Genomic DNA, 25,530 nt, shown 5'->3' with positions numbered 1-25,530 from the left:
TACTGGAGTCAGTGTGTCAATAGTTAAAAACACGCCAGGTAGGAAAATTGCACTACCCTATGGCGTTTGTGAAAATCGGTCGACATGTTTCAGCTTAAGGGGCAATTCCCCAGCTTTCTTCAGGACCTCAGGTTTATGATCGCTACTGCCACTGTAACCACAAGTGATGTTTAGTGATTAACACTTTAAATAAGTTTCCTAGTAGACAGGACAAATACATATCTACCAGGAACTAGAACGCTTAGACGTCCACTGGCGGAGGAAAAGTGTATCTTCTTCCTATCAAAACAGAAAAGAATTTTCGTTGTTGCACAACAACATTAAATAACAGACACACAACCGCCTGAATACAGAGTATGCGCATAGAACAACACAAGCATGAATTAATTTTACATTCTGCATATATAAACTAGAGCATACTAGCTCAATCACTCAGAGGCATTTCCTCACGGTGATACTCACCCAGCTTTGTGTGGGTGAAGGCCTCACCTCACCCGGCAACCGCTCGGGAGCATGAGGCCCCGCTCTGCAGTGTAGAAAAGGGATAAAGTGAGTGCATAACTCTACTGTATCTTAGCCAATTGCTACTACACTATTAACCCAACGAACGTGTGATAGGTGCCCATATGCCAAACACAAGCCCACACACATCCACCCCGATGTACCTTTGCACAACGCACATGCTGCGAGATACATAATATCACATAACCCAATGTGGACCCTTAAAAACACCCCTAGACATTTGAGAGTTGGTTTATGGGTTCCATAGTAAAACAAGGCTTATTACAACAGCTTGTTTGTGACCTCACTAAATGCTTCTCTAAAACCTCTTTTATAGATTTGACATGGGGAACAGATATTGGCCCACAGGGGACCAGCTCGGTAGCCCAAATATACCGGTTCCCATACTGGCAAAAATTGGTATCCTAACTTACTGCTCATAGGTATCAAGAAATATACCAGAGAAATACATGTATGGAACATCTAGACTCAAGCTTCTTGTTTGTTCCAAAAAAGCTAACTATGATGCGGGTAGTCTGGAAGGACGCTCACCTGTCCGTCGGTACCCCTGTCATGACACCAAGCGGATGTAGAGGTGCTGATAGGCGCGTATTGAGCCCTTAAGTAACCACCGACGAGTGGTGATTAACACGGAAGAGAATAACAAGGCATGCGCGGAAAGAAACACTGTACCGTTGCGCATGCGCAGACAGGTCCCGAACTGCCGGAAAATGTTAGTTAATGTTAAATACATCGAACATATTCCTCTATGCGCTATAGTGGAAACATGTGGATGTATTGGATATGTTGAATCGCGTAGGCATCAAAAACCTCACAAAATGATGCGCACAGTCTAATGTCTGGCCCGAAGCTACCGCGCATAGCCAGTGCGGGGAACACTATTCCCTGTGTCATGCGCCCAATACCAAACTATAAGAATGGGCTCTCTAATTGATTTGAATATTAAAATCAAAAGATGTATCTGGCGTATATCACCAGCCATGAGACACATCCTCAGTCGAGTAATCAGAATGGTATATTACATCCAATTTGATTTCTTATCATCGTGAAGAGGTGCACACTAGATCGAGGGGATCATCAATGTCTGTATTTTATTTTAGTATACAATGTGTATCTTATCCAGGGACCCAACGCATCCAGGTGCTCATAGGGGGAGAGCCCTGAGTGTATCAGTGGCTCAATTACAAGAGTCAAGATCGGAGTAGTCTGAAGGGGAATGAGGTTATTAAGAGTCACTCAGTGATGAGAGAAGACTGAGCCTTATATCAGCTATTTGTGTTTAGTAAGCTGTTATCATAAAGTTATAGCACATATCCATGGGATGTGAAATAGTTCAGGTTGCAATGGAGAGAGGATGTGGATGCGGCTGGAAGGGCAGAAAAGCACCACACTCAATTAGGTTGGGTGAGCTAAGGGACGATACAAACATTGTTTGCCATCAATTAATAGACCCGCAACTTAGAAGTTGCTCATAATATTCAAAGACACAATTGGAGGGAGGGTCAAAGGGAATATTTATAGACCTGTCTGCTCATTCCCTTGGTCAAGTACAAAACAACAACAAGAGCAGACCAGGTCTTGGAATAGTGTGTCACTATGCCACTACCTCTGAAACAGTAAGATGCACATGTGTATAAATGTTGTTGGAAGTTGTTAGACACACAAGGCTAGGAAGAAGTCCCATCAGACCACCCTGCTGGTGGAGTTTACGTCATGTGGGACTTGCTGATCAGTCATTCCCACACTCAGCCATATAGTGCTGTAGTGGAAAAGAATGTCAGCGATCCAGCCATGATGGTTTGTCATGAAGTGGACTGAGTAAAGTGCAGTGCTCAAAGATAATGTGATAAATTTAAAAATGGCTACGCTGGCCCAGAGAGAAGGTGCATACTGGAGTCAGTGTGTCAATAGTTAAAAACACACCAGGTAGGAAAATTGCACTACCCTATGGCGTTTGTGAAAATCGGTCGACATGTTTCAGCTTAAGGGGCAATTCCCCAGCTTTCTTCAGGACCTCAGGTTTATGATCGCTACTGCCACTGTAACCACAAGTGATGTTTAGTGATTAACACTTTAAATAAGTTTCCTAGTAGACAGGACAAATACATATCTACCAGGAACTAGAACGCTTAGACGTCCACTGGCGGAGGAAAAGTGTATCTTCTTCCTATCAAAACAGAAAAGAATTTTCGTTGTTGCACAACAACATTAAATAACAGACACACAACCGCCTGAATACAGAGTATGCGCATAGAACAACACAAGCATGAATTAATTTTACATTCTGCATATATAAACTAGAGCATACTAGCTCAATCACTCAGAGGCATTTCCTCACGGTGATACTCACCCAGCTTTGTGTGGGTGAAGGCCTCACCTCACCCGGCAACCGCTCGGGAGCATGAGGCCCCGCTCTGCAGTGTAGAAAAGGGATAAAGTGAGTGCATAACTCTACTGTATCTTAGCCAATTGCTACTACACTATTAACCCAACGAACGTGTGATAGGTGCCCACATGCCAAACACAAGCCCACACACATCCACCCCGATGTACCTTTGCACAACGCACATGCTGCGAGATACATAATATCACATAACCCAATGTGGACCCTTAAAAACACCCCTAGACATTTGAGAGTTGGTTTATGGGTTCCATAGTAAAACAAGGCTTATTATAACAGCTTGTTTGTGACCTCACTAAATGCTTCTCTAAAACCTCTTTTATAGATTTGACATGGGGAACAGATATTGGCCCACAGGGGACCAGCTCGGTAGCCCAAATATACCGGTTCCCATACTGGCAAAAATTGGTATCCTAACTTACTGCTCATAGGTATCAAGAAATATACCAGAGAAATACATGTATGGAACGTCTAGACTCAAGCTTCTTGTTTGTTCCAAAAAAGCTAACTATGATGCGGGTGGTCTGGAAGGACGCTCACCTGTCCGTCGGTACCCCTGTCATGACACCAAGCGGATGTAGAGGTGCTGATAGGCGCGTATTGAGCCCTTAAGTAACCACCGACGAGTGGTGATTAACACGGAAGAGAATAACAAGGCATGCGCGGAAAGAAACACTGTACCGTTGCGCATGCGCAGACAGGTCCCGAACTGCCGGAAAATGTTAGTTAATGTTAAATACATCGAACATATTCCTCTATGCGCTATAGTGGAAACATGTGGATGTATTGGATATGTTGAATCGCGTAGGCATCAGAAACCTCACAAAATGATGCGCACAGTCTAATGTCTGGCCCGAAGCTACCGCGCATAGCCAGTGCGGGGAACACTATTCCCTGTGTCATGCGCCCAATACCAAACTATAAGAATGGGCTCTCTAATTGATTTGAATATTAAAATCAAAAGATGTATCTGGCGTATATCACCAGCCATGAGACACATCCTCAGTCGAGTAATCAGAATGGTATATTACATCCAATTTGATTTCTTATCATCGTGAAGAGGTGCACACTAGATCGAGGGGATCATGAATGTCTGTATTTTATTTTAGTATACAATGTGTATCTTATCCAGGGACCCAACGCATCCAGGTGCTCATAGGGGGAGAGCCCTGAGTGTATCAGTGGCTCAATTACAAGAGTCAAGACCGGAGTAGTCTGAAGGGGAATGAGGTTATTAAGAGTCACTCAGTGATGAGAGAAGACTGAGCCTTATATCAGCTATTTGTGTTTAGTAAGCTGTTATCATAAAGTTATAGCACATATCCATGGGATGTGAAATAGTTCAGGTTGCAATGGAGAGAGGATGTGGATGCGGCTGGAAGGGCAGAAAAGCACCACACTCAATTAGGTTGGGTGAGCTAAGGGACGATACAAACATTGTTTGCCATCAATTAATAGACCCGCAACTTAGAAGTTGCTCATAATAATCAAAGACACAATTGGAGGGAGGGTCAAAGGGAATATTTATAGACCTGTCTGCTCATTCCCTTGGTCAAGTACAAAACAACAACAAGAGCAGACCAGGTCTTGGAATAGTGTGTCACTATGCCACTACCTCTGAAACAGTAAGATGCACATGTGTATAAATGTTGTTGGAAGTTGTTAGACACACAAGGCTAGGAAGAAGTCCCATCAGACCACCCTGCTGGTGGAGTTTACGTCATGTGGGACTTGCTGATCAGTCATTCCCACACTCAGCCATATAGTGCTGTAGTGGAAAAGAATGTCAGCGATCCAGCCATGATGGTTTGTCATGAAGTGGACTGAGTAAAGTGCAGTGCTCAAAGATAATGTGATAAATTTAAAAATGGCTACGCTGGCCCAGAGAGAAGGTGCATACTGGAGTCAGTGTGTCAATAGTTAAAAACACGCCAGGTAGGAAAATTGCACTACCCTATGGCGTTTGTGAAAATCGGTCGACATGTTTCAGCTTAAGGGGCAATTCCCCAGCTTTCTTCAGGACCTCAGGTTTATGATCGCTACTGCCACTGTAACCACAAGTGATGTTTAGTGATTAACACTTTAAATAAGTTTCCTAGTAGACAGGACAAATACATATCTACCAGGAACTAGAACGCTTAGACGTCCACTGGCGGAGGAAAAGTGTATCTTCTTCCTATCAAAACAGAAAAGAATTTTCGTTGTTGCACAACAACATTAAATAACAGACACACAACCGCCTGAATACAGAGTATGCGCATAGAACAACACAAGCATGAATTAATTTTACATTCTGCATATATAAACTAGAGCATACTAGCTCAATCACTCAGAGGCATTTCCTCGCCAGTGATACTCACCCAGCTTTGTGTGGGTGAAGGCCTCACCTCACCCGGCAACCGCTCGGGAGCATGAGGCCCCGCTCTGCAGTGTAGAAAAGGGATAAAGTGAGTGCATAACTCTACTGTATCTTAGCCAATTGCTACTACACTATTAACCCAACGAACGTGTGATAGGTGCCCACATGCCAAACACAAGCCCACACACATCCACCCCGATGTACCTTTGCACAACGCACATGCTGCGAGATACATAATATCACATAACCCAATGTGGACCCTTAAAAACACCCCTAGACATTTGAGAGTTGGTTTATGGGTTCCATAGTAAAACAAGGCTTATTATAACAGCTTGTTTGTGACCTCACTAAATGCTTCTCTAAAACCTCTTTTATAGATTTGACATGGGGAACAGATATTGGCCCACAGGGGACCAGCTCGGTAGCCCAAATATACCGGTTCCCATACTGGCAAAAATTGGTATCCTAACTTACTGCTCATAGGTATCAAGAAATATACCAGAGAAATACATGTATGGAACGTCTAGACTCAAGCTTCTTGTTTGTTCCAAAAAAGCTAACTATGATGCGGGTGGTCTGGAAGGACGCTCACCTGTCCGTCGGTACCCCTGTCATGACACCAAGCGGATGTAGAGGTGCTGATAGGCGCGTATTGAGCCCTTAAGTAACCACCGACGAGTGGTGATTAACACGGAAGAGAATAACAAGGCATGCGCGGAAAGAAACACTGTACCGTTGCGCATGCGCAGACAGGCCCCGAACTGCCGGAAAATGTTAGTTAATGTTAAATACATCGAACATATTCCTCTATGCGCTATAGTGGAAACATGTGGATGTATTGGATATGTTGAATCGCGTAGGCATCAAAAACCTCACAAAATGATGCGCACAGTCTAATGTCTGGCCCGAAGCTACCGCGCATAGCCAGTGCGGGGAACACTATTCCCTGTGTCATGCGCCCAATACCAAACTATAAGAATGGGCTCTCTAATTGATTTGAATATTAAAATCAAAAGATGTATCTGGCGTATATCACCAGCCATGAGACACATCCTCAGTCGAGTAATCAGAATGGTATATTACATCCAATTTGATTTCTTATCATCGTGAAGAGGTGCACACTAGATCGAGGGGATCATCAATGTTTGTATTTTATTTTAGTATACAATGTGTATCTTATCCAGGGACCCAACGCATCCAGGTGCTAATAGGGGGAGAGCCCTGAGTGTATCAGTGGCTCAATTACAAGAGTCAAGACCGGAGTAGTCTGAAGGGGAATGAGGTTATTAAGAGTCACTCAGTGATGAGAGAAGACTGAGCCTTATATCAGCTATTTGTGTTTAGTAAGCTGTTATCATAAAGTTATAGCACATATCCATGGGATGTGAAATAGTTCAGGTTGCAATGGAGAGAGGATGTGGATGCGGCTGGAAGGGCAGAAAAGCACCACACTCAATTAGGTTGGGTGAGCTAAGGGACGATACAAACATTGTTTGCCATCAATTAATAGACCCGCAACTTAGAAGTTGCTCATAATAATCAAAGACACAATTGGAGGGAGGGTCAAAGGGAATATTTATAGACCTGTCTGCTCATTCCCTTGGTCAAGTACAAAACAACAACAAGAGCAGACCAGGTCTTGGAATAGTGTGTCACTATGCCACTACCTCTGAAACAGTAAGATGCACATGTGTATAAATGTTGTTGGAAGTTGTTAGACACACAAGGCTAGGAAGAAGTCCCATTAGACCACCCTGCTGGTGGAGTTTACGTCATGTGGGACTTGCTGATCAGTCATTCCCACACTCAGCCATATAGTGCTGTAGTGGAAAAGAATGTCAGCGATCCAGCCATGATGGTTTGTCATGAAGTGGACTGAGTAAAGTGCAGTGCTCAAAGATAATGTGATAAATTTAAAAATGGCTACGCTGGCCCAGAGAGAAGGTGCATACTGGAGTCAGTGTGTCAATAGTTAAAAACACGCCAGGTAGGAAAATTGCACTACCCTATGGCGTTTGTGAAAATCGGTCGACATGTTTCAGCTTAAGGGGCAATTCCCCAGCTTTCTTCAGGACCTCAGGTTTATGATCGCTACTGCCACTGTAACCACAAGTGATGTTTAGTGATTAACACTTTAAATAAGTTTCCTAGTAGACAGGACAAATACATATCTACCAGGAACTAGAACGCTTAGACGTCCACTGGCGGAGGAAAAGTGTATCTTCTTCCTATCAAAACAGAAAAGAATTTTCGTTGTTGCACAACAACATTAAATAACAGACACACAACCGCCTGAATACAGAGTATGCGCATAGAACAACACAAGCATGAATTAATTTTACATTCTGCATATATAAACTAGAGCATACTAGCTCAATCACTCAGAGGCATTTCCTCACGGTGATACTCACCCAGCTTTGTGTGGGTGAAGGCCTCACCTCACCCGGCAACCGCTCGGGAGCATGAGGCCCCGCTCTGCAGTGTAGAAAAGGGATAAAGTGAGTGCATAACTCTACTGTATCTTAGCCAATTGCTACTACACTATTAACCCAACGAACGTGTGATAGGTGCCCACATTCCAAACACAAGCCCACACACATCCACCCCGATGTACCTTTGCACAACGCACATGCTGCGAGATACATAATATCACATAACCCAATGTGGACCCTTAAAAACACCCCTAGACATTTGAGAGTTGGTTTATGGGTTCCATAGTAAAACAAGGCTTATTATAACAGCTTGTTTGTGACCTCACTAAATGCTTCTCTAAAACCTCTTTTATAGATTTGACATGGGGAACAGATATTGGCCCACAGGGGACCAGCTCGGTAGCCCAAATATACCGGTTCCCATACTGGCAAAAATTGGTATCCTAACTTACTGCTCATAGGTATCAAGAAATATACCAGAGAAATACATGTATGGAACGTCTAGACTCAAGCTTCTTGTTTGTTCCAAAAAAGCTAACTATGATGCGGGTGGTCTGGAAGGACGCTCACCTGTCCGTCAGTACCCCTGTCATGACACCAAGCGGATGTAGAGGTGCTGATAGGCGCGTATTGAGCCCTTAAGTAACCACCGACGAGTGGTGATTAACACGGAAGAGAATAACAAGGCATGCGCGGAAAGAAACACTGTACCGTTGCGCATGCGCAGACAGGTCCCGAACTGCCGGAAAATGTTAGTTAATGTTAAATACATCGAACATATTCCTCTATGCGCTATAGTGGAAACATGTGGATGTATTGGATATGTTGAATCGCGTAGGCATCAAAAACCTCACAAAATGATGCGCACAGTCTAATGTCTGGCCCGAAGCTACCGCGCATAGCCAGTGCGGGGAACACTATTCCCTGTGTCATGCGCCCAATACCAAACTATAAGAATGGGCTCTCTAATTGATTTGAATATTAAAATCAAAAGATGTATCTGGCGTATATCACCAGCCATGAGACACATCCTCAGTCGAGTAATCAGAATGGTATATTACATCCAATTTGATTTCTTATCATCGTGAAGAGGTGCACACTAGATCGAGGGGATCATCAATGTCTGTATTTTATTTTAGTATACAATGTGTATCTTATCCAGGGACCCAACGCATCCAGGTGCTCATAGGGGGAGAGACCTGAGTGTATCAGTGGCTCAATTACAAGAGTCAAGACCGGAGTAGTCTGAAGGGGAATGAGGTTATTAGGAGTCACTCAGTGATGAGAGAAGACTGAGCCTTATATCAGCTATTTGTGTTTAGTAAGCTGTTATCATAAAGTTATAGCACATATCCATGGGATGTGAAATAGTTCAGGTTGCAATGGAGAGAGGATGTGGATGCGGCTGGAAGGGCAGAAAAGCACCACACTCAATTAGGTTGGGTGAGCTAAGGGACGATACAAACATTGTTTGCCATCAATTAATAGACCCGCAACTTAGAAGTTGCTCATATTTCCCCTGTTTTTAATATCAGCCGGCCACGCTTACCTGCACGCTGCCACTCCTACTTGCACAATAATTGGTGAAGCACCGCATTTCGCGGGTCCCTCGCCAGTGTCTTGACGGCGGCCATATTGGGTGAGGGGTGAGTTACAGCGCGGTCTAGTCCTCACTTAGGAGGCGCGACCAACATAAATTGGAGCCATGCATACGCGCAGCGTCATCGCGCAGCGGGATCGCCGGACTTCCGCCGGAGTTACGCCTGAGTTCAGCCCGTCTGCGCCCGTCCGCGCTGAGGACGGGCTGCAGGTCGGGCTGGACCCGGCTTCCACCTCACTATCTTTCTCTGAGGCAAGTAGGCAATATTCTAAGGCTAATTTTCTTTCATTTAAACCATGTTCTCTATTCTGTTCACATCGCTTCTCGCCTGAGGGGATACTGCACTCCCCGTGTTGTAGCGTGTGTTCCGCTTCCTTTAACTTTTTATCCAGCGATCCGATTATTTCTTTGCCCCCTCAAACACGACCAGTTACTTCTTCAAGAACTGGGTTTCTTATTAATGCACGCTCACTCATCAAGCACAACGTGGCCTTTCACGACTTTGTGGATGCGCGACAGCCGGATTGGGTGTTCATTACGGAGACCTGGGCCTCTGATACCTCCGGTCACGATCTGCTGATGTCCATTCCTGATGGCTATTCCCTGCATAGGCAGGATAGACTGCTCTGCAGAGGAGGAGGAATTGCTATTCTTTCTAAATCCTCCTTTCCATGCAACATTAAACTACTATCCATGCCTCAAGATCACTTTGAAGCTCTCTATTTCGGTATCACGTGTGCCTCATCGGCCTCTTTTACAGGGATCCTGATGTATAGGCATCCGGGTCCTAGATCTGGTTTCTCTTCGGATTTACTGAGAATTCTTGAACCCTATTTTGGTAAGCCCTGTCTTACCATCTTGGGCGATTTGAATTTTCATCTTGATGACACCAATTCAAAAGATACTTTATCTTTGGTTGAGTCACTTGGAGCCTGTGACTTTCATCAACTTGTGAATAGTCCCACTCATACGGCTGGTCATATACTTGATGGGGTATTCTCTAATGACCCTAGACTCTCGACTGGCCCCCCTCTGCCATTGGTCTCGACGGACCACTTCGCAGTTCCGTTGGAATTTGTTCTTCCTGCCCCTTGTTCTGGTACCCAGACTATTTCCTCACGCACTCTTAGGAGAAACTTTAGGAACATTACTGATGAGGCTCTTGCCTCTCTTGTTTCTTCTACTGATTCTCTTGCCCGAAAAAATGCAGGTGAGGCAGCTCAGGATCTGATGGACTCCATCTCCAGTGCTGGTGACAAACTTGCCCCTGCTTCTCTACGTTATGTAGCCCGGCGGAAGCCTACTGCACCTTGGTTCTCCCACCAGCCGAGACTCTTGAGGCAGGGATGTAGGAGCACTGAGAGAAGTTGGAGGAAATCATGGGATTCCAGGGACCGAGAGGCTCATAAGTCTGCATTACGGGAGTATAAACAGAGAGTGGTCATGGAGGAGCAGGAATACTTTTCCAATCTTACCAGCTCTCTTACATCTTCTAGGGAGCTGTTTAAAATCGCCGACTCACTATGCTCCCTCCAACTCCCTGATCCTGTTGTTAGTTCGCAGGAATTATGCAATAATATCTCTGACTTCTTCCATAAGAAGATCTTTGATATCCATGTCTCTTTGGAAGCCGAGTGCCATTCATTGGATCATAATATTCTTCCTGCCATATCCAATCTTGATTCCTTTTGTAAAGATCCTCCTAACTCATTCCTAACGGAGTTTCCCCCTTTGTCTCTGGAGGGATTGAATCTTTTACTGGACAGGACTAAATCCGCTTCCCCCATGGATCCTCTACCTCTTAAAAAACTTAAAGAGTGTAGAAGTAGTCTTCTTCCTCCCATGCTCATGGCTATGAATAAATCTATTACCCAGGGCTCTTTTCCAACGGTATGGAAGAAGGCTATTGTGAAGCCCCTCCTCAAAAAACCGTCCCTCGACCCTGGCCTTCTTAAAAACTTTAGGCCTATCTCCCTTCTCCCTGCTCCTGCAAAAATTTTGGAGGCACATCTCAACCTCCACCTGTCCTCCTTTCTTGATCAGTCTGAATACCTAGACAATACACAACATGGATTCCGAAAACATCACAGCACGGAGTCCGCTCTCCCTCTTGTGGCCGACAACATCCGGCGCAAAGTGGACTCCGGCCAAACTACTGTCTTGGTCCTGCTTGATCTCTCGGCTGCATTCGATACCCTGTCTCCCGCCATTTTAACATCTCGGCTTAGGGAGGCAGGGGTTGATGGATCAGCCCTGAGTCTTTTGAATTCTTTTCTTCTGGAAAGGGAGCAGAGAGTAATGCTTGGGAACTACCTCTCCCCTGCCAAGTCTTTGCAATGTGGGGTGCCACAAGGGTCGGCCTTGAGCCCGACCCTGTTTAACATCTATGTGGCCCCCCTTGCTAGACTAGTAAGATCGCAGGGGATGGAGGTAGTATCCTACGCTGATGACACCCAAATTATGGTGTCTCTGGCTCATTCCTCTGTTGCAACATCCGCCTCCAGCTTTAGGGTATGTATGCAGTATGTGGCAGACTGGATGACTATTAATTCCCTGAAGATCAACGGCGAAAAAACAGAGGTACTGGTCTTTGGAAAGAACCAGGACGTTTGGTCGAGTGAGTGGTGGCCTTCCTCTCTTGGCACCTGCCCCACTCCTTCCCAATCAGCCAGAAATCTTGGTGTGATATTTGACACCTTGCTCTCCATGTCCCTTCAAGTTAACAGGACTGTGGCCACCTGCTGGGGTGTGATTAGGACTCTTAATAGAATCCGCGGATATCTTTCTCCCCAGGCGCGTAAACAAGTTGCAGTCGCTCTTGTTGGCTCCAGGTTAGACTATTGTAACTCTCTGTATATGGAGTCTAACAAGAGCCACATACATCGACTGCAAATTGTGCAGAATGCGGCTGCACGTTTTGTTTTGGCCCTTCCCAAGTCATCATCTGTCACCAAGGCCAGAAAAGACCTTCATTGGCTTCCGGTGCAGCATAGAATTTCTTTCAAAATCCTATGTATGACATATAGAGCACTGGCGGAGGGATCAACGAGTGCGATTAGTTCTTTACTCGCTCGTTATGTTCCAACTAGAGGCCTTCGATCCGCCGGGCTTCTCCAACTTGTTGTGCCTCGTGTTAGGCTGACTAGATGGGGAGCTAGGGCCTTTTCAGTTGTGGCCCCTCAGCTTTGGAATTCCATTCCAATTGAGATAAAAAGGTTGCCATCAATTGATTTGTTTAAAAAGGAACTTAATGTGAGAAGTTGGCCTGGTATATGATGCTCACTAGTTCTAGTGATCACCTTGTACCATGCCAAGCAACCCTTATGGTGCAGGTTGTAAAGTCAACCTTATAGACAAGCTATCCTAGGGGTAGCATGGACTAAGCAGTCTTAGGCTAAACTCTGTAAAGGCATGTGAAGCAAGCTGTTTTACCATACACAATCCCTTGAATACCAAATGAAAGGACACCACACAGATATATATTGAAAATATATATAGATTTATTTCTCAAAAGATACCCTATACTCTTTATGAGCACAGAAGCACAAGCGTTAAAACAAAACACAGTTTAAATACACAAAAGTTGCACGAATATGGATGAGCCCTAGGGGCCACCTAAACCATATACTAAAATAGTGGTATAAGGACCACTATGAGGAAAGTGAAGAGGCCTAGGGCCTGGGGAATCGCTGGAGCTGATCGGGACTAGCAGTGAAGAAGTCGGGAAAGGCCCGCGGGACTCGGGTGCAGTGCGGAAAGTGCACGCAGTACCAATGCAATGTCAATGGTGCGTAAAAAGTACAAAGTTAGTTAAAAAGGAACCTTCCGAGTGACCTAGAAGGATGAAACTTAAGACACAGGCCCTAGAGGTGTGTACCAGTGTGGGAACACCGGCAGAGCTGAGTTACCTCACCCACAGGAAGCGGGTGCACAGGGTCGAAGTAGTGTCGGGTTTCGTCACGCTGGTCGATGGTGCTTGGAGCTGAAGATGCTGCAGGCGACTCGAGGTGAAGAGTTCCGGTGGATCCAAGGGTGGATCTGAAGTTGTGAAGACCTGAAAGCAGAGGGGACAATGTTCAAAGTCACTAGCCAGTGACTACCGTGGAACCAGAGTGGAACCAGGCGATGTCTGGTGCAAACAGGCGTCGATGTGTAGCTTCTCTCTGCAGCCACGTGGACACGAGGGGTTGAGGACATCCAGGAGTCGGTCACGAGCTGTCCCACGCAGGCTTCTCGCTGTTGGCGGTATCGGCAACTGGATGGAAGCAAACAAGCCTTGGCTAATGCAAGCCACGCAGGAATCGAAAAAGGCTTGTCACTCAGACCAGCAAGGTCAGAGCGGGTGCTCCTTTTTAAAGGAGCAAGGGCAAGTCTGGAGCAACCAGACCTGCAGTGGAAATTGAAGGTTTCGTCGCCAAGATGGCCGCTAGTCACGTGGCAAGTGGCCGGGATGGCGCGTCAAGTGGCACAATGCAAAAGGGCCCCACGCAGATTGTGGAGATGCTGGGGGGCTGATCTTTGGTGCAAAGGCTGCTCGAGGTTAGGGCTTCTCAAACCCCAAAGCACAGCATCGAGGGTGCCTCTGATGCTGCGCAGTCAGCTTTTCAGGGGTCTTCCAAGATGTCCGGTCCCACGTCTCTCGGTGCCTCCACGGGTCCCTTCTTTGTAGGGACTGTGGATCGGGCGGTGAGAAGTCTGGGAGTCTGGGTCTTGTCAGGCTCTGGGCTCGGGCTCTGGCAGGAGGCGGCGGCAAAGCAGACGTCGAGTTGCTGGTTGGTGCCTGTGTTCACAGGGTGGTCACTCCTTGGCCACAAGGGAGATTCTCTTCCGTCTTCTGAGCAGCAGAATGTCGAAGTCCAGTCTTCTTCTGTATTTCAAGTTGATTCAGGATGATCTGAAGTCTCAGGACACAGCTCCCACTCTTATTCAAATCTGGGGGGCCGGATCACCTACTAGGTCCCTCCTCTGGGTGGAACCAGGAAGGGGAGTGTTTACACCCCCTTTCCTTTGTCCAGTTTCGCGCCAGGACTGGGGCAGGAAAGCCCCAGCACCGGTTTGAACTGGCCTATGCACAGGGACACCTTGTGTGCCCCAAGCATGTCTGATTCTATTCAGCCCTGTCCTACCCAATACACAAAATCCTGTCTGGGGTGGTGCTAGCACCTCCCAAGGCAGGAAACCCTTTGTCCAAGCTGCCCTCGCTGGAAGGACTCCCAGCAACAGGAGGTCAGACTTGTGTCTGTGGAGGCAGCATCCATTTTGAGATGCTAAGGCTCTGTTTAACTTTAACCGGGGTTCAGGTTAGGTACATGTCGTGTCCCTCTAGAAGGGTGGAATGCTACCCCCGTCGCCAGAACTGGCGAGGGGGTAGTATTCCAATTCGTATGACACCTTACTCGACATGTTTTGATAAAGCCAAACCCAAGATAGCATTTAACCGCGAGGATTATAATGCACTTAAGAGTATATGGTATGGCAGTATCATGAAACAGCTAAAGGACATGGTTCCGAAAGCTGCAGACAGGCTCAGCTCATGCCAGAGCACCATCTCACATATTTCCAAGCACTCTGCCTCCAGGATTGATGAGGCCTTCCATAGGAGTGGCTGATAGGAACATATGTGTCCATTTTAGGTTAGGTATAGGGATACTACACCTAAGTAAGCGGTGGTTACACCGACTTACCCCAACTGAGTGATCAGCCAGTTGTGTCAAATATGGAGGCCAGGCCAGGGGTGGCACAATACGTGCTGCAGCCCCTGGTAGGCCTTGGAAGCACCTATGCCCTGGGTACCTGGGTACACTGTTACAGGGGCCAATAAGGTGAGGCAATTCCAATTGTGTATGTACCTAAGGTACATGGAGTCCATTTTAAGGAGAGAGCAATTAGCCTGGGGCCCTGAATAGAAGGATCCCAGGCCAACTATGTCAAAAACCAGCTAAACACCAGGCAAAAAGTTTGGGGGTAACCATAGTCAGATATCCACCTTCCTACACTTAAAACCTGGTTCTTTAGGAGGGCCTACCTATGATTGAATGCTCCATGGGGTGACAAGCTGTTATTTTGATGTAGGCGCCTTGACGCCCATTGGGCAAAGTTTGCGCATAATAAGAATATCTTCATTCATTCATTCATTCATTCAAAACAGGCCACATGGTGTGTTAGCACACATATCACCTTAAGCCCCGCCCCCTACCTTCACTATTGTGCAAACGCGCCCCATGGCGCTTTTTAAGTTGGGTCATTAAGTACCCTTGAATCCTGAGGTCACCTGGCGGCCAACTAGCCCACCAGGTACCTCCAGTAAGCGCCACAGAGCTGCTTTGCAGAGAGTTGTAAAAAGGGGTGTGGCCTCAGAACACCTCTCTGCAATGCAGCTCCCTGGCGCATACTAGAGGTACCTGGTGGGCTAGTTGTCCCTCAAGGGACCTCTGGATTGAAGATGAATTAATTCCCCAACTTAAAATGCGCCACAGGGCGTGTTTGCACACATATCACCTCAGGCCCCACCCCCTATCTTCACTACTGTGCACACGCGCCCCGTGACACGTTTTAAGTTGGGGGATTAAGTCCCCTTGAATCCTGAGGTCCCCTGGTGGCCAACTAGCCCACCAGGTACCTCCAGTAAGCGCCACAGAGCTGCGTTGCAGAGAGGTATAAAAATGAGCGTGTCCTCAGAACAACTTTCTGCAAATCAGTTCCCTGGCGTATAATGGAGGTACCTGGTAGGCTAGTTGGTAGAGTGGATTAGTGTTGATAAATATGAAGTAGTCGATCCGCGAATCCCCCGAAACTGCTTGTTGACCAGATGAGATCGGTCAATTTAGTTATTGCAATTGTTGTTTACATAAGTTTCGACCGTTCTTTAAAAATATTTTATTTGTTTGACACCATTCATCAATGTTTGTCTCTTTCTTATATCTTTCCTGTTCAGCACCCAGGGGCAGGCAGACAGGGGCGCAGTTGGTGGGAGAAGAACACCATCAAGAGGACACCAAAGCGGGCTCTTCTGCTGGCCCTAGTAAGTCTTCTTGTTTTTTATATTAATTCTTATTCCATTACTTATACTGCACCATATTTTTCCCGAACTGTTGTTTCCATTTCCTAATGCTATTTTTTACCAACAAACATCCTTCGATCTGTACTATTTCGAAAATCTTGTTATCCCTGCCTCTGCTTTAATGACTCTCTGTACTACTACTATTAGTCTGTCTGTACTGTAGTAGTTAAGCTTGCCCAGTTGGCCACTCTTTATTTAAAAGGTTGTAAATAAAACTCAGATTCACCAGTAGCTCTAGCCATTGAGTCCAGTCCTTTGGGTCGTCCTCTTGTACTACTTCTAGTCTTATTGATCTTGATTATTTGTTAATCTTGAGGCTTTGACAAAATTCCCACCAACAAATGCCCAACCAGATTTATTACTATTTTGATATGATTGGACATACTATTACTGTTGTAGGGATTTTGCACAAACAGATCTTTGCCCAAGAAAATAGGATGTTGGTGATGGGAGGTTGGACCTTCCTCACACACCTCAATCAGAAGTTCAGAACCCACCACAATCCCATGCCCGACTAGTTATAGTAGTGTCTTATCTTGTCTAGTCATAACCCTCCCCCCAAGATACCCAACAAGTAGACAACCCAGAACATAACACACCCAACCTCTCAGTCGTGAAAGCAATGCACATGCACACCATTCCTTTCGCTCGCTCACTCGTGTAAGTCCACACCAAATACCACCAAGTATATGTACATTGTTCTATAGTGCAGCACCAACAGGAAAATCAATAACATTAAAATAATAAACATTGTTCCATTTACAGTTGGGAAGTAAATCATGATAACTGAACAGTGGTGGAAGCACCACCACCCCCTAGGTAGGAGGAATATAGTTTATATAACTTTATGAATGAAGATCTCTGAGTAAATTCTGGGGACCCCTCACCTTAGAAGAACCTAGTACTGGTAGTTGTTGTAATGCGAAAAATGAAATGGTGCGACGTATATTGCAAGCGTTTCTCAGCCGTGCCAAAAAGTGTAGCATTTTTGGATAAGCAATATGGACTAACAGTACACCAGAACTTCATTAAAAAGTGGCTTGTTCATGTTTTGGTTGACCGCTTGTACGCAGCGCTTAGACAGTAGCAGTATGAGGTCATGTGGGCTCAAAGGTGTCATACAACACGCTGCAAGGTAACGTCACATGTGCAAAAATAAAAGACACAAAGGTAAAAAGGTTGCATGGCTCGGGCTAACTAAGCAAAGGCTAGAATGACCCAAGGGACCATATATACCTATTAGTGTCTACTCTACTACTACCTGATTTGTACTAGTGATGTATGTTGTATACTATTAACTCATTTTTTAATCTTGCTACTGACCAATAGGGGGAGGTGTATAAACGTCTAAAAAATGTGTTATGTTTTCTAGGCGCACTACCGACCACCATTGCCGGGGCCAGCGGTGAAGGTGATGCGGAGGGAGAGGATGCGGCAGTTGCCGATGCCAATGGAGCTGTAGGGGGAGTGCTTGCACCAGTTTTGGACGGTGGTAAGTTAGATTCATAATCCTTAACTATTGACATTACACTCACGGCAAGGGGGTGCTGTATGTATACTGTACTGTTGAGACTTAGGACCCCATTAGGATGGTGGGCCGGTGGTAGTCACCGCCTGCCCAGCAGGGGCAAACCTCCTGCAATCCCTGTAGAAAAGACCCTCCGCTATATTACAATGACAAGGGGGGTTCCGCGGCAGATAGAAACCGTCTGCTGATTTTCCGCAAAATCGACATGTCGACTGGACGGAAAAGGGTTCAATATGGTGGCAGTGTCTGAAACACACCGGCAGCCATATAATCTGCATTTTGGAATGCCTGCCACGGAAAGGCATGCAGAGTATGCTTGGGGGGCCCATTGCAGGCCCTCATGGAGGGTACATATGGTATCCCCCCGCATTTCAAAGCACAACGTGGCAGGCTCCGCGCGGGGCCTTTCACGTTGTGCTTGGAAAAGCACAACATGTACACAATGTACACATGTACACAATGTTAAAAATACGGGATGCGCCCGCCACAGTGGTGGGCGCATCCTAATTGCCCCCACGGGACCCCCGCCCTTATGGCAGGCAGTCCCTTTTAGCGAATGATGCCCTAAGTAAGTAAGAGTTGTTGTGAACGTTTGAAGAGTGAAGAAAGACACCCTTTAATTGGCATTAGTAAAGGCATTAGGGGCGGGATTATTGAGTAACCAATTAAGCATGGGCTGAAAATTCGTTCCGCTCGCGGAATTTGCAGATTTTCTGCGATTTCGCGATCCGCGAATCTCGCGAAATTGCGGTAAAATCCGTGAATCAGCGGGGACGAATTTTCAGCCATGCACTAACATGGTTACAGCAGCAGGTGCAAAAGTTGAAGCAAATTTTTTGTACACTTTTACAAAAGGGTTACAAAGAAATTAACTTCAACTTGGGCACCTGCTGCTGTAAGCCTGTAAGTGCTTCCTGGCGCCTCGTTGCCTACTTGCAACTATTCTCTGACCCTGCTCTGACCCTTGAAGCAGGGTCAGAGAATAGTTACAAGTAGGCTATGAGGCGCCTGTCATGAAAATTAAACCTCGACAGGAAGCACTGACAGATATAAAAACAAGCATTTGCAATGCAATTGGTCTCGCATTAGGAAAGTTTGAGCTATTGGTCTTGTAAATGACAATTTTTTTTTATTTATGTGTTGGTTTTGAAAATAGCTAAATTAATAGCTTTGTCATTTACAATGCCAATAATAATAATAATATGAAACTTATAACGCGCTCAGCTTACCCGGAGGCATCCCGGCGCGACAGACCAACGAAGGGGAGACTCAAAAAGAATCACTACTGTGGAAACAAATAGGTTTTAAGAAGTTTCCTAAAAAGTAGGATCTTGGGCTCTGAGCGAATCTCAAGGGGCAAAGAATTCCACAAATTTGCCACCTGCACCGAGAAACGCCTGCCCCCAGTGCGAGCTCTCCTAACTCTCGCTGATTGCAGCAGATGTTTTTGGTCCGAGCGCAGAAGGCGTGGGGGTTTATAAGGACGGGCCATATTAAAAAGAATGGGGGGGCCTTTGCCGTGTAGAATTTTATGGGCCGTGCACAGCGCCTTAAATTTCACCCGCTCCTTCACAGGGAGCCAGTGAAGCGCTTTGAGGGCCGGGGTGGCAGACTGCCTTCTGGGGATATCCATCAAGACTCTGGCAGCTGCGTTTTGCACCTGTTGGAGGGTTTTAAAGGTCGCTTCGGGGGCGCCGAGAAACAGGGCATTCCCGTAGTCGAGCCTCGATAGGATTAAACCACGTATCAAAAGCTTCTTAGCTGGATCCGGAAGCAGTGGTAGCACCTTTCGGGCTGACTTCAGTAGACCGAAGCAGACCCCCGCTGTCTTCCTTGCGTGGGTCCTAAAAGACAGATCTTCCTCCAACCATACTCCCAGGGACTTGATCTCCTTCTTGGGGGATGGTGGATCGCCAAGAGACCGGGGCCAACAGCTAGCAATAATGGAGGGACTGGAGTTACCCAGGAGCATCAGCTCGGTCTTTCCTCCATTAAGCTTTAGAGCAGAGTTGGACATCCAACGGTAAACGTTGGCCAGACAGTCATGTAGCACATTGGGTTGTTCCGCCAGCTGAGTGAGGCCAACCACCAGCTGAGTATCATCAGCATAGCTGATGATCTTCAGCCCCGAAGGGGCTACCACTCTTTCAAGTGGAGTCATGTATGTATTAAATAAGGTAGGGCTCAACGATGAGCCCTGCGGGACTCCACATTGAAGAGGGAATAGGGAAGACTGCTCTGCCCCTTCCCAGACTTGGTAGAAACGGTTAGAAAGAAAAGATCCCAACCATTTCAGAGCCGTCCCTGAGACACCTACCTCTGACAGGCGTTGGAGGAGCACCTGATGACTCACGGTGTCAAAGGCAGCACTCAAGTCCAGGAGGATCACTGCCACTGATCCTCCTGTATCAAGAGTGCTCCTTGCTTCCTCCACTACTGCCAGCAGGGCTGCGTCTGTTCCCTGGCCGGGACGGAATCCAGTCTGGGAGTCTCCCAACAGGCGGTTGGACTCTAGATGGTAGGAAAGCTGGCGGTTAACCAGCTTCTCGGCGATTTTAGAGAACCCCGGCAAAAGCGAAATTGGCCTGAAGTTGGTCAAGTTGGAGGGGTCCAAACCTGGTTTTTTCAATAAGGCTTTTACCACTGCCCTTTTCCATCTCTGTGGCACTATGCCATGAGAGAGAGAAAGATTGATGAGGTCGGTCAGCGGAGTTGCCAGAGTGTTAGCCACCAGTTTGAGATGTTTCATAGGCACTGGATCACTCGGCGATCCACTCTTCATCTCCAACAAGACCTTTGTAACCTCCTCTTCCGAGAAGGGGCCAAAGGAAACAAGTTCGGTCAAACAACTTGTTGGGCTAGCAGCCGGCTCAGAGATTTGAGGCATAGCGGGCAGAGAGGATAGTATTTTATCTATTTTAGAGTGGAAGAAACTGGCCAGTTCCTCACATTTGTCTTTAGGATTAATATGCACGACTGGCGGGACCGGGGCTTTCAAAAGTTCTTTAAAAATTTTAAACGATTCTCTAGGAGAATTACTTGCCCTCTCAATCCTATCACTAAAGAAGTTCTTTTTTGCACCCTTCAATGCACTTTTGTATTTCCTCATCTCTCTTTTATAGTTAGCCCGGCTTTCTTCCGTCTGCTCTCTCCTCCAGGCACGTTCAAGCCTTTTGCAAGAAGTTCTGCAACTCCTAAGTTCCGGGGTGTACCAGGGGGCAGAGCCAATTCTTCTCTCCCTGATAAGCCTCCTTTTTTTAGGAATCAGTAAGTCGAGAGAGTTCGTGAGCCATTCTCCCAGGTGTTGATCAGCAATGTTAGGGTCATCTACAGGATCGGGGCAAGTTATAGCTAGCTCTTCCCCCCAGCTATCCACCGGCAGCTTCGACCAGAGTCGTTCCACAGTATATTGTCCAGGTACGGGATCTCTCCGGTTCCTCAACAACCAGCTGAACGGAATAAGATGGTGATCCGTCCAGGGAAGGGCCAACATCTGGAGGGCTTGCAGGTTGATAGTATTAGCGAGAACAGCATCAAGCTGATGACCTCTGTTATGAGTAGCTCCCGAGTGAGCGAGATGAAGATCAAGCGCACCAAGCGAGCTCAGTAAATCTCTTGCTACTGCGTCGTTGGGGTCATCAAAATGAAGATTAAAATCCCCAAGAAGTACAAAATTACTCGAGGCAGCAGCTAATGGAATAATGGCCTCAATAAGAGAGTCAACAAAATTCCCCAGCATAGCAGGAGGCCGATACACAAGGAGGCCAGAGATGGAGACGGAAGAAGATATACCGAGGGAAAAGTGACAGCTTTCAGTATTACGAATACCGCAGTCTACAGCCTTGCATACAAATGTGTCTCTATACACAATGGCCACTCCACCCCCTCTCCCATCCGGCCTATCAAGATGGAAAATGAGATATCCCGGCGGGAGAGCATTGACAATGTCAGGACCAGAACACGCAGTCAGCCACGTTTCTGTCAGGAATAACGCATCCAGACAGTGGTCCAAAAGGAGGGAGTGTATTTCCACAGCGTGACAAGGCAGTGATCTGCAATTAAGCAAAGCCATAGTGAGTGAATTAGGGTTCACACAGCTATTCGACGGACGACACCCGAGACAGTGTTTGAAGGTAGTGCCCTCAACCCAGTAGTCCCGGCAGCTAGGGTGTTTAGGCGCGCGAAGCGAAAGCAGGGAATCCCGAGAATACCTGTAGGAGGAGGCCAGAGGTCTAGATGGATTGAGCAGAGTAGCATGCCCTGTGCCCGTATGGGCCCGGACGGGCACAGACGGGCTTGACTCTGGCGAAACTCCGGCGATGTTCCGGCATCCCCGCTGCGCGTCTCCGCTGCGCGTGGACATGGCTGATTTTAAGCCCTAGTCGCCTCCAAGAGAGAGGACTAGCGCGAGCAACCTCTTCCCCAACAAAAGATGGCCGCCAGCAAAAGCGAGAGCGAGGGACCCGCAAAGAGCGGTGAGTTCACCGATTAGAGTGCGTGTGAGAGGGTCTAATTACAAGTAGGCATAGGCCAGCTAAGATAAAAACAGGGGAAACAATTTAAAATCAAATAAACACAAATACCAAAACGGGTTTTTAAAAGCTCAAGAGAGCAGCAATCAGGTTCGCGCAGAGAGTAAAAGCGCTGCGTGTGGTGCGCTAATGGTCAAGGGCGAACTGACCTCAATTGCCTGAATTTAAGCCCTAGTCGCCTCCTAGAGAGAGGACTAGCGCGAGCAACCTCTTCCCCAACAAAAGATGGCCGCCAGCAAAAGCGAGAGCGAGGGACCCGCAAAGAGCGGTGAGTTCACCGATTAGAGTGCGTGTGAGAGGGTCTAATTACAAGTAGGCATAGGCCAGCTAAGATAAAAACAGGGGAAACAATTTAAAATCAAATAAACACAAATACCAAAACGGGTTTTTAAAAGCTCAAGAGAGCAGCAATCAGGTTCGCGCAGAGAGTAAAAGCGCTGCGTGTGGTGCGCTAATGGTCAAGGGCGAACTGACCTCAATTGCCTGAATTTAAGCCCTAGTCGCCTCCTAGAGAGAGGACTAGCGCGAGCAACCTCTTCCCCAACAAAAGATGGCCGCCAGCAAAAGCGAGAGCGAGGGACCCGCAAAGAGCGGTGAGTTTACCGATTAGAGTGCGTGTGAGAGGGTCTAATTACAAGTAGGCATGGGCCAGCTAAGATAAAAACAGGGGAAACAATTTAAAATCAAATAAACACAAATACCAAAACGGGTTTTTAAAAGCTCAAGAGAGCAGCAATCAGGTTCGCGCAGAGAGTAAAAGCGCTGCGTGTGGTGCGCTAATGGTCAATAGTTATAACTTTCGCAAATGAGACACCTATAGCATTTGTAATGCTACATGTTTTGTGTATACGTGACTTCGCTGTATTGATATTACAAATTACAATGGCTTTTAATTTTTTAAAATAATTAATACTTAAAGAAAAGTGATTATAATTTATAATGGCAATAGCTTAAACTTTTGTAAATAACTTTTGTGAAGATTATGTTCAGTGTATTTTATTGTGACGAAAATCCAAGAACAGAAGTGAAATATTAACATCTTTGTGTGACATTTGTAATAAAGTTTGAAACATTGGGAGAACATATTTGAACCAGTTGTTGTTGAATGGTTGCGCAGATTGATGCGGGGTGGCGCTGAGTGGTGCTGTGGTGGTGCTGAGTGGTGCTGTGGTGGTGCTGAGTGATACTGGGATGGTGCTGAGTGATGCTGGGGTGGTGCTGAGTGGTGCTGTGGTGGTGCTGAGTGATGCTGTGGTGGTGCTAAGTGGTGCTGTGGTGGTGCTGAGTGATAATGTGGTGGTGCTGAGTGATGCTGTCGTGGTGCTGAGTGATGCTGTGGTGGCGCTGAGTTGTGCTGTGGTGGTGCTGAGTGATGCTGGTGTGGTGCTGAGTGGTGCTGTGGTGGTGCTGAGTGATGCTGTGGTGGCGCTGAGTGGTGATGTGGTGGTGCTGAGTGATAATGTGGTGGTTCTGAGTGATGCTGGGGTAGCGCTGAGTGATGATGTGGTGATGCAGAGGGCAGAAAGGCACAAAAAGCAGTCTAACAAAGGGCAGAAGGGCAGAAAAACAAGGGAAAAACGAGTCTAACAGAGGGCAGAAGGGCACAAAAAACAGTCTAACAGAGGACAGAAGGGCAGAAAAACAAGGGAAAAACAAGTGTAACGGGGCAGAAAGCCACAAAAACGAGTCTAACAGAGGGCAGAAGGGCACAAAAAAAGAGTCTAACAGAGGGCAGAAGGGCACAAAAACAAGGGAATAACAGAGGGCAGAAGGGCACAAAAAACGAGTCTAACAGAGGACAGAAGGGCAGAAAAACAAGGGAAAAATGAGTCTAACAGAGGGCAGAAAGGCACAAAAAACGAGTCTAACAGGGGGCAGAAGGGCAGAAAAACAAGAGAAAAACCAGTCTAACAGAGGGCAGAAGGGCACAAAAAAACGAGTCTAACAGGGGGCAGAATGAATCCCGCCCTGCGTGTTTGTCCACGAAGATGCCACCTTTTTGTGCAATACCTCTACTCAACTGGAGTACTTTCTACTGTCTAATAAGTAAGTGCTCCCATGTAGGCTAAATGTATAGGGGTAGATTTACAATAACTGGCGCATCCCCAGGGATGCGCCAGTTATTGTGCACCGCAGCTCCGCCACCCATGGTGCGCCGCATTTACGATGCGGCGCACCATGTGGCAAAAACGGCACAGATGCGTGACGCAGCGCATTGCTGGAGCTGCGTTGCGCTTGCGAGGCAGCTCCAGCAATGCTCTGGGGGGGCCCTATCTCCCCAATGCTGCATCAAGCCTTGCGCCTGCTTCAAGCAGTCACAGGGTTTTGACGCAGCATTGGCCTAAAAGTGACTGAGTGAAATCTTGTAGATTTCACTCAGCCACTTTTAGGAGGCGTTCATGCGCAGGAACGCCATCCCCTGCGCCAGAACGCCTCCTGATGGCGCAGGGCTTTACAACATGACGCATCTCCCAGATGCGTCACGTTGTTAATACCCAGCACCATGGCGCATCTTTTGTGCTGCCGCTGCGTCACAAAAGGTCTCGGTAGAGGGTGGCAGTGGTGAACCAGAGGGTGGCAGTGATGAACCAGAGGATGACAGTGATGAACCAGAGGGTTGCAGGGGTGAACCAGAGGGTGACAGTGCTGAACAAGAGGGTGGCAGTGCTGAACCAGGGGGTGGCAGGGGTGAACCAGAGGGCGGAAGTGATGAACCAGATGGTGGCAGGGGTGAACCAGAGGGTGGCAGTGGTGAACCAGAGTGTGGTATGGGTGAACCAGAGGGTGGTAGTGGTGAACCAGAGAGTGGCAGTGCTGAACCAGAGGGTGGCAGTGCTGAACCAGAGGGTGACAGTGGTTAACCAGAGGGTGGCAGTGGTGAACCAGAGGGTGGCAGTGGTTAACCAGAGGGTGGCAGTGATGAACCAGAGGTGCTGTGATGAACCAGAGGGTGGCAGTCGTGAACCAGAGGGTGGCAGTGTTGAACCAGAGGGTGGCAGTGGTTAACCAGAGGGTGGCAGTGATGAACCAGAGGTGCTGTGATGAACCAGAGGGTGGCAGTCGTGAACCAGAGGGTGGCAGTGGTGAACCTGAGGG

The sequence above is a fragment of the Lissotriton helveticus genome, chromosome 3_1, assembly GCF_964261635.1.
Source record: "Lissotriton helveticus chromosome 3_1, aLisHel1.1, whole genome shotgun sequence".
NCBI classification, from domain to species: Eukaryota; Metazoa; Chordata; class Amphibia; order Caudata; family Salamandridae; genus Lissotriton; species Lissotriton helveticus.
Note: the sequence above shows the minus strand (reverse complement) of the source record.